The sequence below is a fragment of the Lontra canadensis genome, unplaced genomic scaffold, assembly GCF_010015895.1.
Source record: "Lontra canadensis isolate GAN:19392208 unplaced genomic scaffold, GSC_riverotter_1.0 scaffold1, whole genome shotgun sequence".
NCBI classification, from domain to species: domain Eukaryota; kingdom Metazoa; phylum Chordata; class Mammalia; order Carnivora; family Mustelidae; genus Lontra; species Lontra canadensis.
Genome location: NW_022630995.1, coordinates 85,954,187 through 85,976,168, shown reverse-complemented (window position 1 = coordinate 85,976,168; position 21,982 = coordinate 85,954,187). Strand labels below are relative to the sequence as shown.

The 21,982-nt window shown below is 36.1% G+C and overlaps 1 protein-coding gene across 5 annotated transcripts in view; it reads left to right on the top strand.

Moving 5' to 3' along the window:
• BBS12 (Bardet-Biedl syndrome 12) overlaps window positions 1-15,693 on the top strand; it is a 30,266-nt gene extending 14,573 nt beyond the window's left edge. For 2 of the 5 annotated variants that reach the window (XR_004382751.1, XR_004382749.1), the window contains exons 3-4: window positions 6,185-6,253; window positions 14,870-15,693. The gene's annotated coding sequence lies outside the window, so the exon portion shown is untranslated. Of the gene's footprint in view, window positions 1-6,184; window positions 6,254-12,760; window positions 12,773-14,869 lie in introns of those variants that run through there. The other 3 variants (XR_004382748.1, XR_004382747.1, XR_004382752.1) reach the window with 2 other exon arrangements.
• The last annotated feature ends 6,289 nt before the right edge of the window (window positions 15,694-21,982 follow it).

The following is a 21,982-nucleotide window of genomic DNA, read 5'->3' as shown; positions in this document are numbered from 1 at the left end:
GGAACCTGAGTTACACTATGAGGAAAAAATGTTGGAAAGAAATAAAATAGAGCAGGACAGGAACATATGGAATAAAGGAGAGGGAAAATTTACATTGGGAATGGTAAAACAAGTCATTTTATATTAGGCTGGTGGTCAGCAGCCTCAATGAAATGATCTCTGAAACGAAATGTAATTTTGAAGGCAAGGTTTATAGATTTCTAGGACACACAGAGCTAAATAAAGGCAGAAAATCTTTCCAACCAGTCTTAGCTTTGACAAATAGAGAAGGGTTACATTCTATTTCTATTTCTGGTTCTTCATTTATAATAGGAGAGAGACCATGAGCCATGAAACTGAGAAATTGACTGTGGCCCACCCACATCTCCATAGGAAATCCCTCATATGATAGTATCCACAAAAATCCATGTAATTTGGACATGAGAAAAAAAAATGCTAGTTAACATTAAATGACTTTAGTACAAGAAAAGAGATTAAAATGAAGAATTTTTAACAGACCGTGAAAACTCACAAGAAAAAACTCTAGCTATAACATAGATCAAAATATTTTTAAATGAGTTAAATAATTTAGATTGAAGTTTTTGAAAAAACACACATTAAAAATGAAGATCTCAGAAATTAGATGACAACAGGTTATGGAATGACAACACAACTTGGAAAAGAATTGGATGAAATTACAAGGAACACAGGAGCACATAGAGTCCACAGAAAGCATGGTGAAGGCAGTAAGTGTCTTTCCCAGGAACTTAAAAACAGAATCTCTTTCACGAACCTTTCTAAATTTCCATAACAGAGATCTGTACTATATCAAAAGTTTTTTTTTAAGATACTGACATAAATGGCCAAACTTTACAAAGGTTGACTTTCCTATATAAAGCACAGACCAGTATAACATTAGAGTCACCCTCTGGAACTTTAGAAAGCCATTAATGACTCATTTAATTTCAGGTGCAGTGTTTGGCTTGCTAGTTCATGCCACTGACTCTACAAGGCTCTGTTTGGTTGGGGGAAAGCAATGGTGGATCAGAGAAGTCCAGGGTCTATCAAAGTGCCAGTGCTTCACAGTCACCAAAAGATAGGGTTTCCATGAGCATAGCTTTCCAGGCCCATAAGCTTTTGTCAAGTTAACAGGAGGTAATCATCACCAGAGGAATTAACTCTTAACTTGTACTAACCAAATTCATAGAAAGTTGTTGTATAAACCAAGATGCTAACTTCCTATTTGTATCTGTAACATAACTACTAGAAAAAGTAGAATACTCCTATGAACTGAATCAAGAATTGTCTTCTGTGTCTAAAAGTCTCTGGGAAGCTAGGAACATTGCTTGTTGAGGCTGGAGTTGAAGCCAAGGAACCATCACCTCTGACGCAGCACTATTCAGAACAATGCTGGACACCTGCCACTACCCAGGAAGTTCAGCTTTTTGCTCTCTTCGGTCGTCCTACTCTCTATTCAGATGTTAAGTTAATGAGACACTGCTTTCTTTTTACTCAGTTGTATTTCAGACTTGCTCTCTGGTGGCAGCATCCTGTGGCCCCTCCAAATGTTGACTTACTGATTTGGGAGACATCTCCTTTGTAGTGCTATCTAATAACCACAATCACCCACTTCGTGATGTTAGTTAAAACCCCCAGAACTAAACCTTATCTCCAGGTTCTGGAAGCAACAGATCAGTTTCTTGTGGACCAGCTGAAGGTTCTCCCTTCCATAATAAAAGAATGATAAAAAGGAGGGATCTATCAACTTCCAGGATGTACTTGTAGTACGGTCAGATAAACATTAGACTTTAAACTAGAAGAACTTTTTCATAATCTGACTTTGACCACTGTGTGACCTTGGGCAAGTCACCTCAGCTCTCTGAAATTTATCTGTTATTCTTAAAGTGACTTTGAGGTTTATATTAAATATGCATTAAGATAACATAACTCAATATAAACTGCATGCAAATATCTAGGGAAATAAGTTAAGCATTTTAAACCTTGTTATAAAGCAGTTTCCTGAGATTTCTATTCCTTTCTAGCTTTACAGTTTTAGTGGTTCTCCTTTGTGCCCCTTCCTCCCTTGCCCTCTTTATAATGACTAGATATAATGCCATGAACAAAAAGGGTCAGCGTGCCTACTTTGGAGATAAGAGCAATAGGAGAGGAGAGTACTAGGCAAGATGTATTTCATGTTTCAAGATGGCTGGAGGAGAGAGGATAATAATGACAAAAATTAATAATATTAGATTTGGTGTAGTGCTTTACCCTTTTAAATAGTTACTGACCCTGGTGGCCACTTCTGAGAGTGGCAGGACTGCTGTCTCCGAAATGGATCTGGTGGCCTAAGAAGCAAAGCCAAGCCCAAGCTAGGGAGACTCAAGAGGAAGCGACAGATGATTATAGACCACAACACTCTTCAATCAGCCTGCCTTGAAGTGTGTGTGTGTTCTCTGTTCTGAATCATGTTGTCACATAATAAGAATCAACTGGGGAGCTTTTATGACTGCTAATGTCCTGACCACATCCACAGATACTTAATAGTCTGAGATCAGGGCACCAGCCATTGGTATTTTTAAAAGCTCCCCAGGTGATTGGAATATGTAGCCAAGACTGAGTGTTGCTGATATGAAGTGATCATTTTCCCCTCGCTCAATGGTCCTTAGTCCCTGGCTGCACTTTAGTATCACTTGGGGGAGCCTTTACACAAATTAAATCAGAAGGTCTGGAATTGGGGTCTGGGTGTGTGGGTTTTTAAAGCTTCCTGTATGATTATTACGTACAGCCAGAAATTGATGATCATGGCTATAACTTAAATAGAATATGAAGAAATGGTCTTTTTAATAAAAGTAATTGCTATCCTTCTTTGGGGAAACTGAATCCACACGTTCAGGAAAATATATTTTGCAACTTGGTAAAAATATGAAATACCATGTGCTTCACTCCAGGCCAAGGAGATAATGTAGAAAAAGAGTACAGAGATAAGGAAGAATAAGGGAAGAACAAATCTCCATGTATTTTGTCCCAAAATACCAGATATAATCAACTTTAAGTTAGCAATCATCTTAAGAAGGATTGTTCCTTGCAAAGTGTCAGTCACAGATCTTATCTACCACTACAGAGTACTTCCCATGCCAAGCATGATAGGGAGCACTTTCCAGGCACTGGCTTGTGTAATCGTCACAACAGTTCTATGAGGCAGGCTCTTTTATTATCTTCATTTTACAAATAAACTGAGACACAGAGGCTAAGGGTCTTGCCCAGATACACAGTATAGTTTGGCAGTGGGTCTTGAGAGACCCTAATGGCAGCCAGTGGTCTCCGAAGAAGGGCAGATGCACAGACAGGAAGGTACAAGGTGGTGCAAGAGGAATGTATTAGAATTTCTACTGCCTTCTTTTTAAATTTTAACTTTTTTCTTTAGGTTATATAGTTTACATATATTAGCTTGGTAGAACATATATATATGATCAAAAAAGTTTGAATATCACTCCTCTAGAAACTAATGGGTACACAAATAACAAACATAACTATACAAATATTGTATACTATACAAATATGCAGAATATCAGTCTATTTTGATAGAGTAGAAAGTAATCTAGGAGCATACTATTCATTAAAGGGTGAAAATCAGGGACTCTTGGCTAGCTCATCAATGGTCATGGGACTCAGGGGTGCCTGGCTGACTCAGTTGGTTAGGCAGCTGCCTTCAACTCAGGTCATGATCCCAGGGTCCCTGGATGGAGCCCCAGATCAGGCTCCCTGCTCAGCACAGAGTCAGCTTCTCCTTCTGCCTCTACTCCTCCCCCACTCATACACTTTTTCTCTCTCTCTCTCACTCACTCTCTCTCTCTCAAATAAATAAGTAAAATCTTTAAAAAAATAGTCATGGAACTCTTGATCTTATGGTTGTGAGTTTGAGCCCTGTGTTGGGTGTGGAGATGACTTAAATAAATAAATACATGTTTAAAAAAATAATAATGGGTGAAAATCAAATGAATTTTGGTTAGCTCTATCTTCTGTATGTAAAAATATTGAGACTTAAAAAACACATATTTTACTGACACACCCTCAAACATTTTAAAATACTTTTCAATGAGCCATTCTAAAAACTCTAGTTTCTTTGTTATTTTAAAATGAGTTTTCACCTGTGACCTTTTAGCAATATGTTTTTATGGAGCTTTTTAGACAGCTGAGGTCTCTCTTTAAACTAGAATACTTTCAAACTGTTTTAGATTGACTCTCAGGATAACAAAGTCCATGTTGAACAAGTAGCAAGCCTGCTGATTTACCTGGGCTGCTTTGTGGCCCTACTTCCAGGCTTCTAGATCATGATGTACCAGCTCTTACTTCACTGTGTCCTTTGTCAATTTTATTGCATGTTCTTGTACCTCCATTCTTCCTCCGTACTTTTGTTTCTTTCCTCATAGCCAGACCTCGTTCTTTTTATCTTTATGTACCACATTTTCTCCTCTCTATTCACACTTCCATCCTGGGAGTTTGTTTAAAGTACATTCATCTTTAAGTTATTTCCATCATTCTTCAAGAACATTTTTAGAGTAAACTAGGGTAAACTTAATCTCTTTTCCCACTACACACCAAAATAACCATTATTAATATTTGGTATACAGCTATCTAAGGCCCTGTATGTATATATGGATATATATATGTTTTTTTCTAATAAGTGGGCTCATACCAAACACACTACCATATAACCTACTTCTGTCAAGTAATATATTAAGAGATTTCCGCCAATGTTATTAAATAGTATTCAGTAAAATAATTGTAATGGCATCATACTATGCCAGTGTAATAACCTACTATAATTTATTTAACCCACATCCTATCATTTAGTTCAGTTCAGCTTGGCTAGTAATATAAACAAGACTATAAAAATGTACTTCTACTGAATCTTATCTCTTAGTCATGATTATATCCTTTGGATAAATTCTTTGAGACAGATATCGGGTCAACAGTTAGGTGGACATTTTAGCATTTTTCGTATATTTTTGCCAAATTGTGCTTTAAAAAAGGTCTGCAAATTAAAGTGTCCTTTCCACAACCACTGTCAACACTGGGTATTGTTATTAAAATTTTGTTTGACTAATTTGTGAGAAAATTCAATATCAACTTAAATAATCTTTAAGAAAGAATAGTGATTTTCTTTGTATTTTTAATGTTTATAAAATATATTTTCCTTCGATTTTCTTCCTTTGGTGTTACATCTAGAAAGGGCTTCCCTACTCCAAGATTATATTAAAGTCGCCTGTGCTGAATTCTAGTAATTTTATGGTCTTGTTCATCCTTCACATTTAAATATTAATCCCTCTGAGATTTATTTTAGTAGGAGATATAAATCTCTAAAAGAACTTTTTCCAAATGGTTATCCAGTGGTCCAAGCATCACTATAGGATTTTTGTTGCTTGCTCAGATAACCAAAAAAGGGAGAGGGTCTCAGTTGCTAAGAAACATTTTCATGGCCTTCTAATTATGGATTCATACTGTTCAGTGTCCTATCATTCTTTTCTATAGAAATAACACCAAATACTGTTGGCAAAGAAACACTGTAGAAACTTGTCGACTAACGGTGATGAGAATGAGGGCAGCATCCCCTTGAGAAAGGTCTTCCCTTGCTACATTGAGAACTACTCTCCCAAAGAGATGTTTTCAAGATGCCCTTCAACGGACGAATGGATAAGGAAGATGTGGTCCATATACACTATGGAGTATTATGCCTCCATCAGAAAGGATGAATACCCAACTTTTGTAGCAACATGGACAGGACTGGAAGAGATTATGCTGAGTGAAATAAGTCAAGCAGAGAGAGTCAATTATCATATGGTTTCACTGATTTGTGGAGCATAATAAATAGCATGGAAGACGAGGGGAGTTAGAGAGGAGAAGGGAGTTGAGGGAAATTGGAAGGGGAGGTGAACCATGAGAGACTATGGACTCTGAAAAACAATCTGAGGGTTTTGAAGGGGCGGGGGGTGGGAGGTTGGAGGAACCAGGTGGTGGGTATTGGAGAGGGCATGGATTGCATGGAGCACTGGGTGTGGTGCAAAAACAATGAATACTGTTACGCTGAAAATAAATTTAAAAAATTTTAAAAAAAAAGATGTTTTCAAACACACTTGTGCTTTGTAATGTCATCAAAGCTTTACCCTAGAAAAACCCAAGATTTCTTCTTTCTTTTGACCTGTAGGTGGCAAACTTCCACTCTCATCCTCTTAAAATTTTGACCTGCTGGTTTGAAGTCCACCAAAAATAAAAGGTAAGATTATTTTAGTGTGGGTTCGCATAAAAATAAAGGTGAGGAGATTTAAAGTAAAAGGATAGTGAAAGTAAAAGGCAGTTCCTTTTTTATTATTTTATGTCTTGCGTTGATCAGAGACATGGGTCATTGTCCTAGCTCTGCTGTCCACTAGCTGTGACGTTAGGAAGGTAATTTGAGTTCTCCGGGCATCTATTTTCTCACCTTTAAATCACAAAGTTGAATGAGGTCATCCCTATTATACCTTTCAGCTCTGAATTTTATGATTCTTGGTACCAGTTTAAATCCCTGACAGATTTTGAATGATAGTGAAACTCATTTGAAAGGGGGCAAAATTGTCAAATTGTTCTTTCAAAAGTCCCTGAAAAAGTTCATTTGCAATAAAAATTGATTACAAAAGCTTTAGTGCATGATGTTTATAATATTGGGGTTTCAAAAAATGGCCAATTATAGATTCAAAATGTAATGATTACCTATTTTATTACAAACCAGAAATAATACAATAGATAGTGAAATAACTTTTTTTTTTTTTTTTTAATAGGCTCCATGCTTAGCACAGAGCCCAGTGTGGGGCTTAAACACATGACCCTGAAATCAAGACCTGGGCTGAAATCAAGAGTTGGGCACTTAACCAACTGAGCCACTCAGGTGCCCTGGAACTTTTTTAATGATATGAAAAAGAATTAACTTAGATCTATTGTTACCACAGCCATATCCATGAATTACAATGGGTTCAAAAGAAGCAAATAGGTTATAAATCCACAAGAAACCAGAATGTAACATATAAAACCCAAAGAAACCAGAATAACATATACATTCCTTTTGTGGGTGGGAGATAAGTTAGTGGATATTAAAAAAGAGAAGATGCCATTGAACATAGATACATTTTTCCATACTATAAGAATTAAAATTTTTTAAATGATAGGAAGAACTAAATGTGACACACTATTAAAAGTTTGTTATTTTAGGGCGCCTGGGTGGCTCAGTGGGTTAAACCGCTGCCTTAGGCTCAGGCCATGATCTCAGGGTCCTGGGATCGAGTCCCTCATCGGGCTCTCTGCTCATGAGGGAGCCTGCTTCCCTCTCTCTCTCTGCCTGCCTCTCTGTCTACTTGTGATTTCTGTCTGTCAAATAAATAAATAAAATCTTTAAAAAAAAAAAGTTTGCTATTTTAAATATAAAAATATGTATAATCCAGGCAGCAGTCAGGGTACCCTAAACTCAGGTTAAACCTCACCCAAATCTTAAACCCAGATATCAAAAACACTGGCTCAGTGGGTGGAGCATGAGACTATTGATTTTGGGGTTGTGGGTTCAAGCCCCACACTGGGAGTAGACAATGCTTAAAAAATTAAAAAGACAGAGAATTTTATTGTGCCCCACCCAACACACAAACACACACACACACATTTTTGTTTCTCTGCCTTCGATATTTTATTGGCAAACTATTTTTTTTCTTCCCTCCTCCCACCCTTTACTTTTCCAATTGTAGTGTCTACAGCTATTCTACCCGTTCATATTATACACTTCATAAGTTTGTAAAAGTACTTTAAGATCTGAGTAAGTTATAGAAGACAGATGTCAAAATGTGCAGTGCTGACCTTTCACTATTTCTTCAATACACCTTTCTTTCTTGCTTTTGCTCTCTCTTCCCCATCCTTCTTAATCAATAAACTTATCACTAGTCTCAAAAGAGTTCTTCTTATATTTGCCTTTGACTAAAAACTCCCATTTTCCAAAAAGGGCAGTTCTTCCTAAGAGGATATTAGTAAATAAAATTTTTTCCATCTAATTTCAAGCTTTACACTCAAGTACCCATTTAAAAAAGAAGAAACGGGTATCTAGGTGGCTCCGTCAGTTAAGCATCTGTCTTCAGCTCAGGTCATGATCCCAGGGTCCTGGGATTGAGCCCCACATCCTGCTCCTTGCTCAGCAGGAAGCCTGCTTCTCTCTCTGCCTGCCTCTCCCCCTGCTGCTGCTTCTCTCTCTCTCTCTGAAAAACAAATAATAAGTAAAATCTTAAAAAAAAAAAAAAGAAGAAGAAGAAGAAGAAACAGCTTTCACAAGGAGACATGGAAAAATGAACAACTTTGTTCCAATAATAACAGTGTGTAACAAAGCAAATTTAAAGTAGCATTAAATACTAGAGTAGAGAATATATGAAAAACTCAGGGTTGATGACTGTGTAGAAAAGCTTGTATTATATACATTGCTGGAAAAAATACAAATTGGTTCAGCTTTAAGTTGTTCTTGTGAAAGGATGTTAATAGTAGTATTACAAAAAATGGAAACAAACCAAGTATTCAACAATGGGGGTAGTTAGACAAATATGATATTTTAATATAGTAGAATGAGCTCTATTAGACTGCTTTTAAAAATGTCAAGTATACATTTTACTTCAACATGTGAACAAGTTTATAAACAGTAAAAACTTAAAAAACAGACCTCAAGATAAAATGAAATTTATGGCTGTGTAAATAAGAACAGTAACAGAGATTGAAACCCAGAGGAATGTAAATAATTTCATTTCTTATTAATTTGTAAAGTTAAGTTCCAATTTTTAGAAATGACAATAATTCTATTAATCATAAGTAGCCTATCTTGTGTTATACCTTTATATACGTTTATATATAATTGTTTAGGTCTATTTGAATTGATTCTAATAGTCTGAACCATCTCCAAAAGAATTTTTTCCTTTTAGGATTACTTTAATTCAATTTTTTTCTAATTTATTAGTTGAATCTAATAATTAAATTATCTTTAAAAATTTATCAGTATGTGACACTCTAAAACTTATCTGACTAGCCCTGCTCAAAACTGTCAATATTATTAAAAAAAAAAAAAAACAGCAAACAAACAAACAAAACAATAAGTCTGAAAAACAGTCACAGCCCATTGGAGTGAAAGGAGACATGACAAAAGTAATGTGGTATCTTAGATGGGATCCTGGAATAGGTAAAGGACATTTGGTAGACACTAAGGAAATCAGGCTTTATGTATAAATACTGGCTCATTAGTTGTAATAAATGTACCATACTAATAAATGGTGTTATAATAAGGGAGACTAGATATGGGGTATATAGAAATTCTCTAGGCTATTTTCACAATTTTTCTGTGCATCTAAACTATCCTAAAATTCAAATTTTATTTTAGAATTGTTAGTATGTTTAGACAACTAAATACCATCTAACATGTTGAATTACTATACTAATTAACAGAATCCATTTTATTGTTAGTGATCAATTGATAAGGTGAAAAATGACCAGGTCATTCATACTGATGATCATGGACTAGATCAAGAGAACTTCAAAAAGAGAAGATATCTTTCAATAATGACAATGATAAATTTTTAAGAGCTGAGAATGTAAAGAGTACTGTATATAAAACACTGTCTTTGCCCTGGGTATGTATAAACTATCCCGAGCGGGACCAGATGATAGAAATACATTCCAAGGGCATGATGCCAACTCTAGCTTCTAATAAAATGTTCTTAATTATCAATATGTAAAGTTGTTACTTTCATACTACAATATATAATGAAGTCTGTTTCAGACTGTTTTGGGGTGTCTTTTCCTTTCCTGAATTTTCTTTTCCTTTTCCATTTTGTTTGCCATTTTTCTTGGCGGTTGCATTTTAAAAATTTCCCAATGTGTTTATCTGGTGATGTGAAGAAGATTCTTTGTATGTTGTCCACTACGAATGAAAAGCAAATTGCAAATTTCAGTCTGTTGACAACACTGAGACTGGATTGATGTCTAAAAAAAGTAGACCTATTTCCTGTGTTAACCTCAGAGCCGGAGGTGGAGGCTACTTCCCAATAGGTTTTTCACTTTGGACTGATATTAAACTAAAAGAAATGAGGCAGATGTAATATAATCTTCCTCTCATCACTTGAATTAAATCACACATGAAAATAGTTTCTTTTTAATGTATTAATATTTTAAACTGACATCTGTGTTTTCTTGTTTAAAAGCAGTAGAAACCTCTGTTGATGAAGTCATTTATTTTTTATTTTTTTAGAAATAATTGTTGGTTTCCTGCGGTATTTCTGAAACTGCCTTATGAGAAGCACATGGGTCAATTGTCAAATGCAGATTCTCACTGTCTCAAGAATCTAATTCAGTATGCCTGAGGGTCCAAGAGACTGTCTTTGTAATTAGGGCCGCCTTCTTATCAGGCTAAGTCTCTTACTGATTAGTTGTTTGTAATAGTTCTTAGTTCTGGCTACACAACAGAATCATCTGGACAATTTTAAAAACAACCAAAGCGGCAGCCTACCCCCTACAAGCGCCCCAGATTATAATTTATTTATCTGGAATGGAGCCTACACATCAATGTTTTTTAACACTCCCTGGTTGATACTACTGCAAGCAGGGTCTAAGCCATTAGTTTTGGTATGGAACCATAATTAATTAGAAAACCCTGTACTTTACTCCCTAGACTCTATTAAAAAAAATATTGGCTATTGAACACAGCATATGAATCTCACAAGCATGATTTTGAGCAAAAGGAGCCAAAAGCAAAAAAAACCAAACATATAATCAGGACTAACTGCTAGTAGGTACAGGTTGTTTGTGGGGAAAAGGAGATGGAAATATTCTGGAATTAGATAGTGGTGATGATTGCACAACAGAGACTACAGAAAAATCACTGAAACGAACACTTTAAAGTGGTGAACTTTATGTTGTGTGAAGCATATCTCGATTTAAAAAGCTACCAAAAAAGAACATATGGTTTAGCCATTCTTGTTAATTTCAAAAATAAGCATATCTAAACCAAAGCGTTTGAAATCAGGTTCGTGGTTATCTTTGAGGGGACAGGGTGGTCGTGCCTGACAAGGAGAACTGGAGGGCTTGGAAAGTACTGGCAGGGTTCTTATTTCATGACCTGAGTTGTGGTTACTGGGGTGAATTCACTTTGTGAACATCCATTTTGGGGCTGTATATTTATGATTTGTGCTCCCAGAAAAGCGAGTCTCCAAGAAAACCTCAAAAGATATTTGAACTCCTCCACTTAAAAATACAGGGAAAATTAGCTAAGTAATCTAAATCTATAATAAAAGCAAGTCCGATGAGACAAAGATAATGTTTGACAGCACAGGCCATCTAATATTGGACTTGCTTTCCAGAGATGGCTATAGAATCTCTGTCTTCAGAACTCTCTGAAAAATAACCTTACGGTAAACTCAGTTCTATTTTAAGAAGGCATCTGTAGTAATTGGCCAGATAATATTTTGAGACTTGATCTAGTTCTTTGAGTCTACCTTTAATTTATACTTACTTTTACTCTGGGAAACAAATAGACAAAATAAAGAAAAACTAAGAGAACTTTGAATTCCCATAGAGAATTGGCTAATTCATAAAATATTTTTTAGTTTCAGCAAAACGTGTAGTCTATTTCACCAGTCCTCAAACTGAATCTTTCTAAGCTCAATTTAATTTCTTTTCTTTTATATTATCACCAATAATTTTTTTCTTAATTGCTGTTAATATGCTGGCAATCCTAGATTCTCCTCCCTTTCCTTCTTGCTTTTCCAGGCTCTATGAATTTGGCTGTTCCCACTTTCTTTCTTCATATGTTCCAGGGTTTCATTACTTTATTGGCTCTTTTGTATTTCTTTAGCTCTACTCGCATTTCTAAGATCTTTGGTTTCCATGTTATGAGGTTCTGGAAAATGTCTCCTTCCTTTTGCAACAATGTTTGTAGGCTACAATATGTTCAATGTTGACTCTTCTGGGTCCAGGATTACATATTTAGAATTGAGTCAATTTAATATTGCCACTGATTTCATAAGCTTTGTTTTACATGCAATCTGTTACCTTGAAATCTTTTCATGAATTTCCAGAACTCTTAATTCCATTAGCCTGTTGTAGACTATGCTTTCATATTCTTATATCTAATGTTTGGTTTTTTCTTAACAAAGAAAACAAACATCATTTTACATTTGCTTTGTTTTTAATTGTTCTAATTTTTCTGATGACCTCACTAATAATATAAGCATATATTAGCCAGATTCAGAGATAATGAGCAATTTTTTTTTCTAGTTCTTAATTTTCCCAATTGTTTCTTCATTAGTTGACAGATCTTATACCAATTATTTTATCAATGATGCTATTTGGTTTCACTTAAGGAAAATAAAACTACAGAAAAAAGAATATATCTTGTTTCTTAGCAACTAAAGCACATACATATTCTGTATGCATTCTCCTTTATTGAGGATCAAATCTTGTGGTAGCCATAGATAATTTTGTAGCTAAAAGAAATTTTATAGATTCCTCTTTTCCAATTTCCATAACTACAGGTGAGGAAACTGAGACCCAGAGAAATCCATATAGTTAATTACTGAGAAAGCCATTTTCTTCTACATTCTTTACTGTTTCATTATACTTAATTTACATCTTTTTTCTATGCGATATATTTTTTTAAGATTTTATTTATTTATTTATTTATTTATTTACAGAGAGAGACAGGGACAGAGAGAGATAACCGAGGGAGGGACAGAAGGAGAGAGAGAGAGAGAATCTCAAGCAGACTCCTTACTGAGTGCAGAGCCACACATGGGGCTCATTCTCACCACCTTGGGATCGTGGCCCGAGCCAAAATCAAGAGTTGAACATTTAACCAACTGAGCCACCCAGGAGACCCTCTATGCAATATTTTTAACATGTAAGCATAGTACATCATTTTTAGCTTTTTTTTCCTCTAGCTTAATTTCCTTAAGTCTTTTTCATAAATTAGTTGACTCTTTTTAGTACCAGACATTTAAGCTAACTATTTCAGCACCATTTAATACACTATTATATTAGCACAATTTTAAAAACTTCCTCAGAGCAAAGCATTTTTCTTTGTGGTTGGTGGTTTTTAATGTATTATATTTTTCCCCACCCTTACTGAATTTTCCCAGTCCAGCCACTCCTAGAAAAGATCTATCCCTTCACACTCTCAAACTCTATTTCCTTTTTTACATACACACTGGATAATAATAACAACTGACAGATATTGAGCTCCATGCTAATTGTTCCCGTTTTACTGACAAGATAACTGAGACAGGGATTTTTTTTTATGGCAAAGTGAGATGAGACCTAGGCTTTTTATTCTGGATTTGGTATTTAACTTTTTATATATTCTTTTAATAAGTTTTATTTTTATGTGTTTCATAATGTACATTATGTACTTGTATGTAGTTCTTGTATAAAATTTATTAACTTATAAAGATAAAGAATTAGCCTAATCTAAAGAGAGATCTAGCCTTTGCCCTCAGCTCGCAAGAAATGATCTTCCAGGAAATGATCTTTTGGAATGTCCTGCCTGATAACCCTGTCTTAGCTTACCTGAGGACCTGGGGCTACACTAGATTTAACAATGTGACACATGGTAGGGCTTTGGGCCCAGTAGTATCAACTTAAACTTTGGAAGTATTGGACACAAAAGGTATGACCAAACCCCAATAAAAACTCTGGACACTGAGGCTCAGGTGAACTTCCTACTTAGCAATACTATAGGTGTAATGTCACACATTGCCAGAAGTTAGTGCCTTTTATGATTCCACGAGGAGAAAATAGTTGGAATTCTCCTGGACATTGCTCTATATGCCTCTTCCCTTGGCTGATTTTAATCTGTATCCTTTCACTGTAATAAACCATAACTGAATAGAACAGCTTTCAGTGACTTCTGTGAATTCTTCTCATGAATTATAAAAGCTCAGAGTAGTCTTGGGGACCACCTGAACTTGCAGTTGTTGTCAGAAGTGAGTGTGGTCTTGGAAACTCTGAAACATGCGGTCAGAAAACTTTGGAGCCATTAGTCTAGACCGTGTTAGCAAATGTTTATCTAGTTTCTTCTTAAAGATATATGGAGATATATATTAGTGAGATATAAATATAGTGATCTAGGGGCACCTGGGTGGCTCAGTGGATTAAGCCTCTGCCTTCGGCTCAGGTCATGATCCCAGGGTCCTGGGATCAAGCCCCGCATCAGGCTCTCTGCTCAACGGGAAGCCTGCTTCCTCCTCTCTCTCTGCCTGCCTCTCTGCCTACTTGTGATCTCTGTCTGTCAAATAAATAAATAAATAAAATCTTTAAAAAAAAAATAGTGATCTATTTTACCATGATGGTATAAATGTAAAATCATGGCAATAATAAAGTCAAATTTCACCTGCTCTAAAAGCATGAGTCCTTTCCCCTTGCTTTCATTTTTTTTTCTTTTTCTTTTTTAATTTATTTTGTTCTTATCTTCTTGGTTCTAATGACTCCATTAGAAATTGTTACTGGCTCCATCCCTCCTAAAACTTTCTCTCTTAGCTGATCTCATAGAATCAAAGAACCCTAAGGGCTGAGACCACGATTTATTTATATTTTTAGTCCTAGAACTTAACACAATGTCTCAGTTCCTTTAGTCAGGAGAAAAAAATAAAATCATTGCTCTAATATATCAGAGATAGTATTAGAGAAAAAGACTGATTTCTAGTCCCTGGTGTTTTATTTGCTCTGTCAGCAATGAGCAAGCCACTTACCTTCTCCAAACTTCTGTTTCATCATCTGTAAAACAAATAATGTGGGCGCAGTGTTTCTTAACTTTTCTTCTCTTTTCTTCTTTCCTTCTCTTTTCTTTTTATAGCTTTGGCACTATTTTCAAATGAAATCTCTACACAGAAGCCCAGTGGAAGCCCAAGCAAGTTGAAGAAGCAATGAGAGGGCACCTGAAGTGTCTCCTGCTCAGAATCCTCCCCACTCCCTCCCATGACCTCAAAGGCCCTGCAGAATCATTTGATCTGGCTAATTTGAATTTAAATAAAAAATAGTGATAATAATAACTAGGGCAGCACCAGAAACCCACTGACCCAAACAGTTTTGACAGTCCTGTCAGGCTTTATGATGCTGTGTTCTGGAAGCAGTACCAAAGTATTTTTTTAATAGTATTATCACCTCAAATGTTATTTAATGACCCCCCCCAAATTTCATTTGATCCAATTTTGCTTTGTATTTTTAATACAATGTTTAATACAATGTTTACCTTGTAAAACAAAGTCAAATTGAATTCCTTAAGAGATGGAACAAAGGACAAAGCAAATGGGAAACCAAATCGATCATTTTCCCTTTTTTTTCGAACCTAAGTCCAGGAACACTAAACAAATGGTGAGAAGTTAAGCCCAGAAACCTTCAGTGACATGGGTGCTTCATCTTGTCAGGAGGCTGCCATTACTGTCTGCTGTGAGAATGGGAAATGATTAGCTGAGAGACGGGTACACAAGTTGAGTCCTGAACTTTCTAAATGATTTGGGAACAGTCTTCCAGTTAGTTTTAAAGGTTATTGACAAAACCTGAACTTGGATTGAGAGTGAACAACATTTTACACTGTATCTAACAATAAGCATTTACGTAGCATTTATTTCATTTAAATCTTACAACTTTATGAGCTGAATATTAATATATTACTATTATTATCACTATTTTTTATTTAAATTCAATTAGCCAACATATAGTACATCACTAGTTTCAGATGTAGAATTGAGTAATTCATCAGTTGCATATACCACCCAGTGCTCATCACATCATGTGCCCTCCTTAATGCCCACCACCCAGTTACCCCATCCCTCACCCATCTCCCCTCCAACAACCCTAAGTTTGTTTCCTAGAGTTAAGAGTTTCTCTTGGTTTGTCTCCCTCTCTGATTTCTTCCCATTCCATTTTTATTATTGTCACTATTAATTCACTAATAAGTTTAATGCATTTATTTTTATTGTGATTATTAATGTTTGAACTGACACTCACCATCTTATTCTATATTTATTTACCATATATTTTCTTTACTGTCTATTACTGATCTACTAGACAAGAGGAATATTAATGTTCTATTTCTGTCCTTTAAGTGGTTACTCTTAAATTTTAATATGCATATTTAACTTAAGGCGGTTGGATGATATATAATCCTCCTACCAAACAATGATCCTTAATATGCAATTGACTTTTTTCCATACCTCTTCCTGGATCAGATGTTGTTGTTTTCTGGGCCCCATTTTATGGCTGAAGGGCCATTTCTGGGCCCCTCAGACCCCTAGGTTTATTGAAAGGACCTCTGTTCTAGCACCTCACATGCGTGGGGACATACATAACTTGACTTCTTTCCTCCCATGATTATAATCTCTAGCTCTTTAGCTATATGTCTTGTTCTAATGCCCCGTGACTGTTCTTAGTGCTAGCTCTCCCTCCAAATTCTGATTTCTTATTTTCTCTTTATTTCATTATTTGGAGATCTTCCTTTCTTACTTTCAAACCTATTTTGAAAATTTTAAAACTCTGTGGAATGAACAGATCTCTGATGTTGGTTTAATGTACCATATTAACTGGAAATCTCAAAGATACCTTATTAACTTTACAGATATGGAAGCAAGCATAGAGAAGTTATGACTAGTCCATGCCAGTATTGAAAAAGAATAAGCAGACTTCATTTCAGAACTTATAATTCCAAATCCAGTACTATTTCCATAATAATTAGATGCATCCTTTTTCCCTTCCTCCTTACTTATCCCGTAAAGTGTTTCTTAGATTCCTAGTGACTCACAGAACACCAGTCAAATTTCACCCTTCCAAAGAAAGTCCTGTGCATTCATTATGGTCCCAGAAGCTTTAGTCCCATTTTTGCCAGTATAATTTTTTAAAACCATGTTAAACATGTTTTTCCAAGTCCAGGATCAGGGAAAAAAAAAATAGTGCTAAGATTTTAGATGAATCATGAAAACTCAGGTTTGCTTTACTCCTCTGTCAGGAGTAGTAAAGCCATGTGAACGTGTCTGCCTTATTCATAAGTCCACACCTGTCTTTTACCCTCACAAATAAGAACTAGTAGTCTCTGGAGTCCTGTGAACCATGCATGAGAGACTTTGCATCAATAGCCATCAGTATTTAGTATTTATTATTGCACCAATAGCCATCAATAGCCATCAGCTTTTGAAAAATTACACCTCTGTGCCATTTGTTTACATAGATTAGTATTTGTATTATTAAATAAAACCAAAATAGTGTCACCTTAAAATTTTCCCATTATTAAATCACCTTTGCATTTTTTATACCCTCCCCAATGTACATAACCCCACCACCTTCTCCCTATCCCCCTGCCCCCCAACCCCCCTCAGTTTGCTTTGTGACATTAAGAGTCTCTTATGGTTTGTCTCCCTCCCAATCCCATCTTGTTTCATTTATGCTTTTCCTACCCTTCAAACCCCCCATGTGGCATCTCCACTTCCTCATATCAGGGAGATCATATGATAGTTGTCTTTCTCCGATTGACTTATTTCGCTAAGCATGATACCCTCTATTTCCATCCACATCATCGCAAATGGCAAAATTTCATTTCTTTTGATGGCTGCATATTATTCCATTGTATATGTATACCACTTCTTCTTTATCCATTCCCCTGTTGATAGACATATAGGTTCTTTCCATAGTTTGGCTATTGTGGACATTGCTGCTATAAACATTTGGGTGCACGTGCCCCTTCGGATCACTACATTTGTATCTTTAGGGTAAATACCCAGTAGTGCAATTGCTAGGTCATAAGGTAGCTCTATTTTCAACTTTTTGAGGAACCTCCATGCTGTTTTCCAGAGTGGTTACACGAGCTTGCATTCCCACCAACAGTGTAGGAGGGTTCCCCTTTCTCCACATCCTCGCCAGCATCTGTCATTTACTGACTTGTTAATTTTAGCCATTCTGATTGGTGTGAGGTGGTATCTCATTGTGGTTTTGATTTGTATTTCCCTGATGCCGAGTGATGTGGAGCAATTTTTCATGTGTCTGTTGGCCATCTGGATGTCTTCTTTGCAGAAATGTCTTCTGCCCATTTCTTGATTGGATTATTTGTTCTTTGGGTGTTGAGTTTGATAAGCTCTTTATAGATTTTGAATACTAGCCCTTTATCTGATATGTCATTTGCAAATATCTTTTCCCATTCTATCAGTTGTCTTTTGGTTTTGTTAACTGTTTCCTTTGTTGTGCAAAAGCTTTTGATCTTGATGAAGTCCCAATAGTTCATTTTTGCCCTTGTTTCCCTTGCCTTGGGCAGTGTTCCTAGGAAGAAGCTGCTGTGGTTGAGGTCGAAGAGGTTGCTGCCTGTGTTCTTCTCAAGGATTTTGTTGGATTCCTTTCTCACATTGAGGTCCTTCATCCATTTTGAGTCTATTTTCATGTGTGGTATAAGGAAATGGTCCAATTTCATTTTTCTGCATGTGGCTGTCCAATTTCCCCAACACCATTTGTTGAAGAGACTATCTTTTTTCCACTGAACATTCTTTCCTTTGTCGAAGATTAGTTGACCATAGAGTTAAGGGTCTATTTCTGGGCTCTCTATTCTGTTCCACTAATCTATGTGTCTGTTTTTGTGCCAGTACCATGCTGTCTTGATGATGACAGCTTTGTAATATAGCTCGATGTCTGGAATTGTGATGACACCAACTTTGGCTTTCTTTTTCAATATTCCTTTGGCTATTCACGGTCTTTTCTGGTTCCATATAAATTTTAGGATTATTTGTTCCATATCTTTGAAAAAAATGGATGGTATTTTTATAGGGATTGCATTAAATGTGTAGATTGCTTTAGGTAGCATAGACACTTTCACAATATTTGTTCTTCCAATCCATGAGCATGGAACATTTTTCCATTTCTTTGTGTTTTCCTCAATTTCTTTCATGAGTACTTTATAGTTTTCTGAGTATAGATTCTTTGCCTCTTTGGTTAGGTTTATTCCCAGGTATCTTATGGTTTGGGGTGCAATTATAAATGAGATCGACTCCTTAACTTCTCTTTCTTCTGTCTTGTTGTTGGTGTAAAGAAATGCAACTGATTTCTGTGCATTGATTTTATATCCTGACACTTTACTGAATTCCTGTACAAGTTCTAGCAGTTTTGGAGTGGAGTCTTTTGGGTTTTCCACATGTAGTATCATATCATCTGCAAAGAGTGATAGTTTGACTTCTTCTTTGCCAATCTGGATGCCTTTAATTTCCTTTTGTTGTCTGATTGCTGAGGCTAGTACTTCTAGTACTATGTTGAATAGCAGTGGTGATAACGGACATCCCTGCCGTGTTCCTGACCTTAGCGGAAAAGCTCTCAGTTTTTCTCCATTGACAATGATATTTGCAGTGGGTTTTTCATAGATGGCTTTGAAAATATTGAGGTATGTGCCCTCTATCCCTACACTTTGAAGAGTTTTGATCAGGAAGGGATGCTGTACTTTATCAAATGCTTTTTCAGCATCTATTAAGAGTATCATATGGTTCTTGTTCTTTCTTTTATTAATGTGTTGTATCACATTGATTGATTTGCAGATGTTGAACCTTGCAGCCCAGGATTAAATCCCACTTGGTCATGGTGAATAATCTTTTTAATGTACTGTTGGATCCTATTGGCTAGTATTTTGGTGAGAATTTTTGCATCTGTGTTCATCAAGGATATTGGTCTGTAATTCTCCTTTTTGGTGAGGTCTTTGTCTGCTTGGGGATAAAGGTGATGCTGGCCTCATAAAATGAGTTTGGAAGTTTTCCTTCCATTTCTATTTTTTGGAACAGTTTCAGGAGAATAGGAATTAATTCTTCTTTAAATGTTTGGTAGAATTCCCCGGGGAAGCCGTCTGGCCCTGGGCTTTTGTTTGTTTGGAGATTTTTGATGACTGTTTCAATCTCCTTACTGGTTATGGGTCTGTTCAGGCTTTCTATTTCTTCCTGGTTCAGTTGTGGTAGTTTATATGTCTCTAGGAATGCATCCATTTCTTCCAGATTGTCAAATTTGATGGCCTAGAGTTGTTCATAATATGTTCTTATACTTGTTTGTATTTCTTTGGTGTTGGTTGTGATCTCTCCTCTTTCATTCATGATTTTATTAGTTTGGATCCTTTCCCTTTTCTTTTTGACAAGTCTGGCCAGAGGTTTATCAATCTTATTAATTCTTTCAAAGAACCAGCTCCTAGTTTTGTTGATTTATTCTATTGGGTTTTTGTTTTTTGTTTGTTTGTTTGTTTGTTTGTTTGTTTTTTTGTGTGTTTTTTTGGTTTCTATGTCATTGATTTCTGCTCTGATGTTTATGATTTCTCTTCTCATGCTGGGTTTAGGCTTTCTTTGTTGCTCTTTCTCCAGCTCCTTTAAGTGTAAGGTTAGGTTGTGTATTTGAGACCTTTCTTGTTTCTTGAAAAAGGCTTGTATCACTATATATTTTCCTCTCAGGACTGCCTTTGCTGTGTCCACAGATTTTGAACTGTTGTGTCTTCATTATCATTTATTTCCATGAATTTTTTCAATTCTTCTTTAATTTCCTGGTTGACCCATTCGTTCTTTAGAAGGATGCTGTTTAGTCTCCATGTATTTGGGTTCTTTCCAAATTTCCTCTTGTGATTGAGTTCTAGCTTCAGAGCATTGTGGTCTGAAAATATGCAGGGAATGATCCCAGTCTTTTGGTACTGGTTGAAACCTGATTTGTGACCCAGGATGTGATCTATTCTGGAGAATGTTCTATGTGCACTAGAGAAGAATGTGTATTCTGTTGCTTTGGGATGGAATGTTCTGAATATATCTATGATGTCCATCTGGTTCAGTGTGTCATTTAAGGCCTTTATTTCCTTTTTGATCTTTTGCTTGGATAATCTGTCCATTTCAGTGAGGGGGTGTTAAAGTCCCCTACTATTATTGTATTATTATTGATGTGTTTCTTTGATTTTGTTATTAATTGGTTTATATAGTTGACCACTCCCATGTTAGGGGCATAGATACTTAAAATCGTTAGATCTTCTTGTTGGACAAACAAGAAGACATTGAGTATGATATAGTGTCCTTCCTCATCTCTTAATTGTCTTTGGCTTAAAATCTAATTGATCTGATATAAGGATTGCCACCCCAGCTTTCTTCTGATGTCCATTAGCATGGTAAATTGTTTTCCACCCCCTCACTGTAAAACTGAAGGTATCTTCGGGTCTAAAATGAGTTTCTTGTAGGCAGCATATTGATGGGTTTTGTTTTTTTATCCATTCTGATACCCTGTGTCTTTTGATTGGGGCATTTAGCCCATTTACATTCAGGGTAACTATTGAAAGATATGAATTTAGTGCCATTGTATTGCCTGTAAGGTGACTATTACTGTATATTGTCTCTGTTCCTTTCTGATCTACTACTTTTAGGGTCTCTCTTTGCTTAGAGGACCCCTTTCAATATTTCCTATAGAGCTGGTTTGGTGTTTGCAAATTCTTCCAGTTTTTGTTTGTCCTGGAAGGTTTTAATCTCTCCTTATATTTTCAATGATAGCCTAGCTGGATATAGTATTCTTGGCTGCATGTTTTTCTCGTTTAGTACTCTGAATATATCATGCCAGCTCTTTCTGGCCTGCCAGGTCTCTGTGGATAAGTCCACTGCCAATCTAATATTTTTACTATTGTATGTTGCAGACTTCTTTTCCCTGGCTGCTTTCAGGATTTTCTCTTTGTTGCTAAGACTTGTAAGTTTTACTATTAGAAGACAGGGTGTGGACCTATTCTTACTGATTTTGAGGAGGGTTCTCTGTGCCTCCTGGATTTTGATGTTTGTTCCCTTTGCCATATTAGGGAAATTCTCTACAATAATTCTCTCCAATACACCTTTGGCTCCCCTCTGTCTTTCTTCTTCTTCTGGAATCCCAATTATTCTAATGTTGTTTCATCTTATGGTATCACTTATCTCTTGAATTCTCCCCTCGTGGTCCAGTAGCTGTTTGT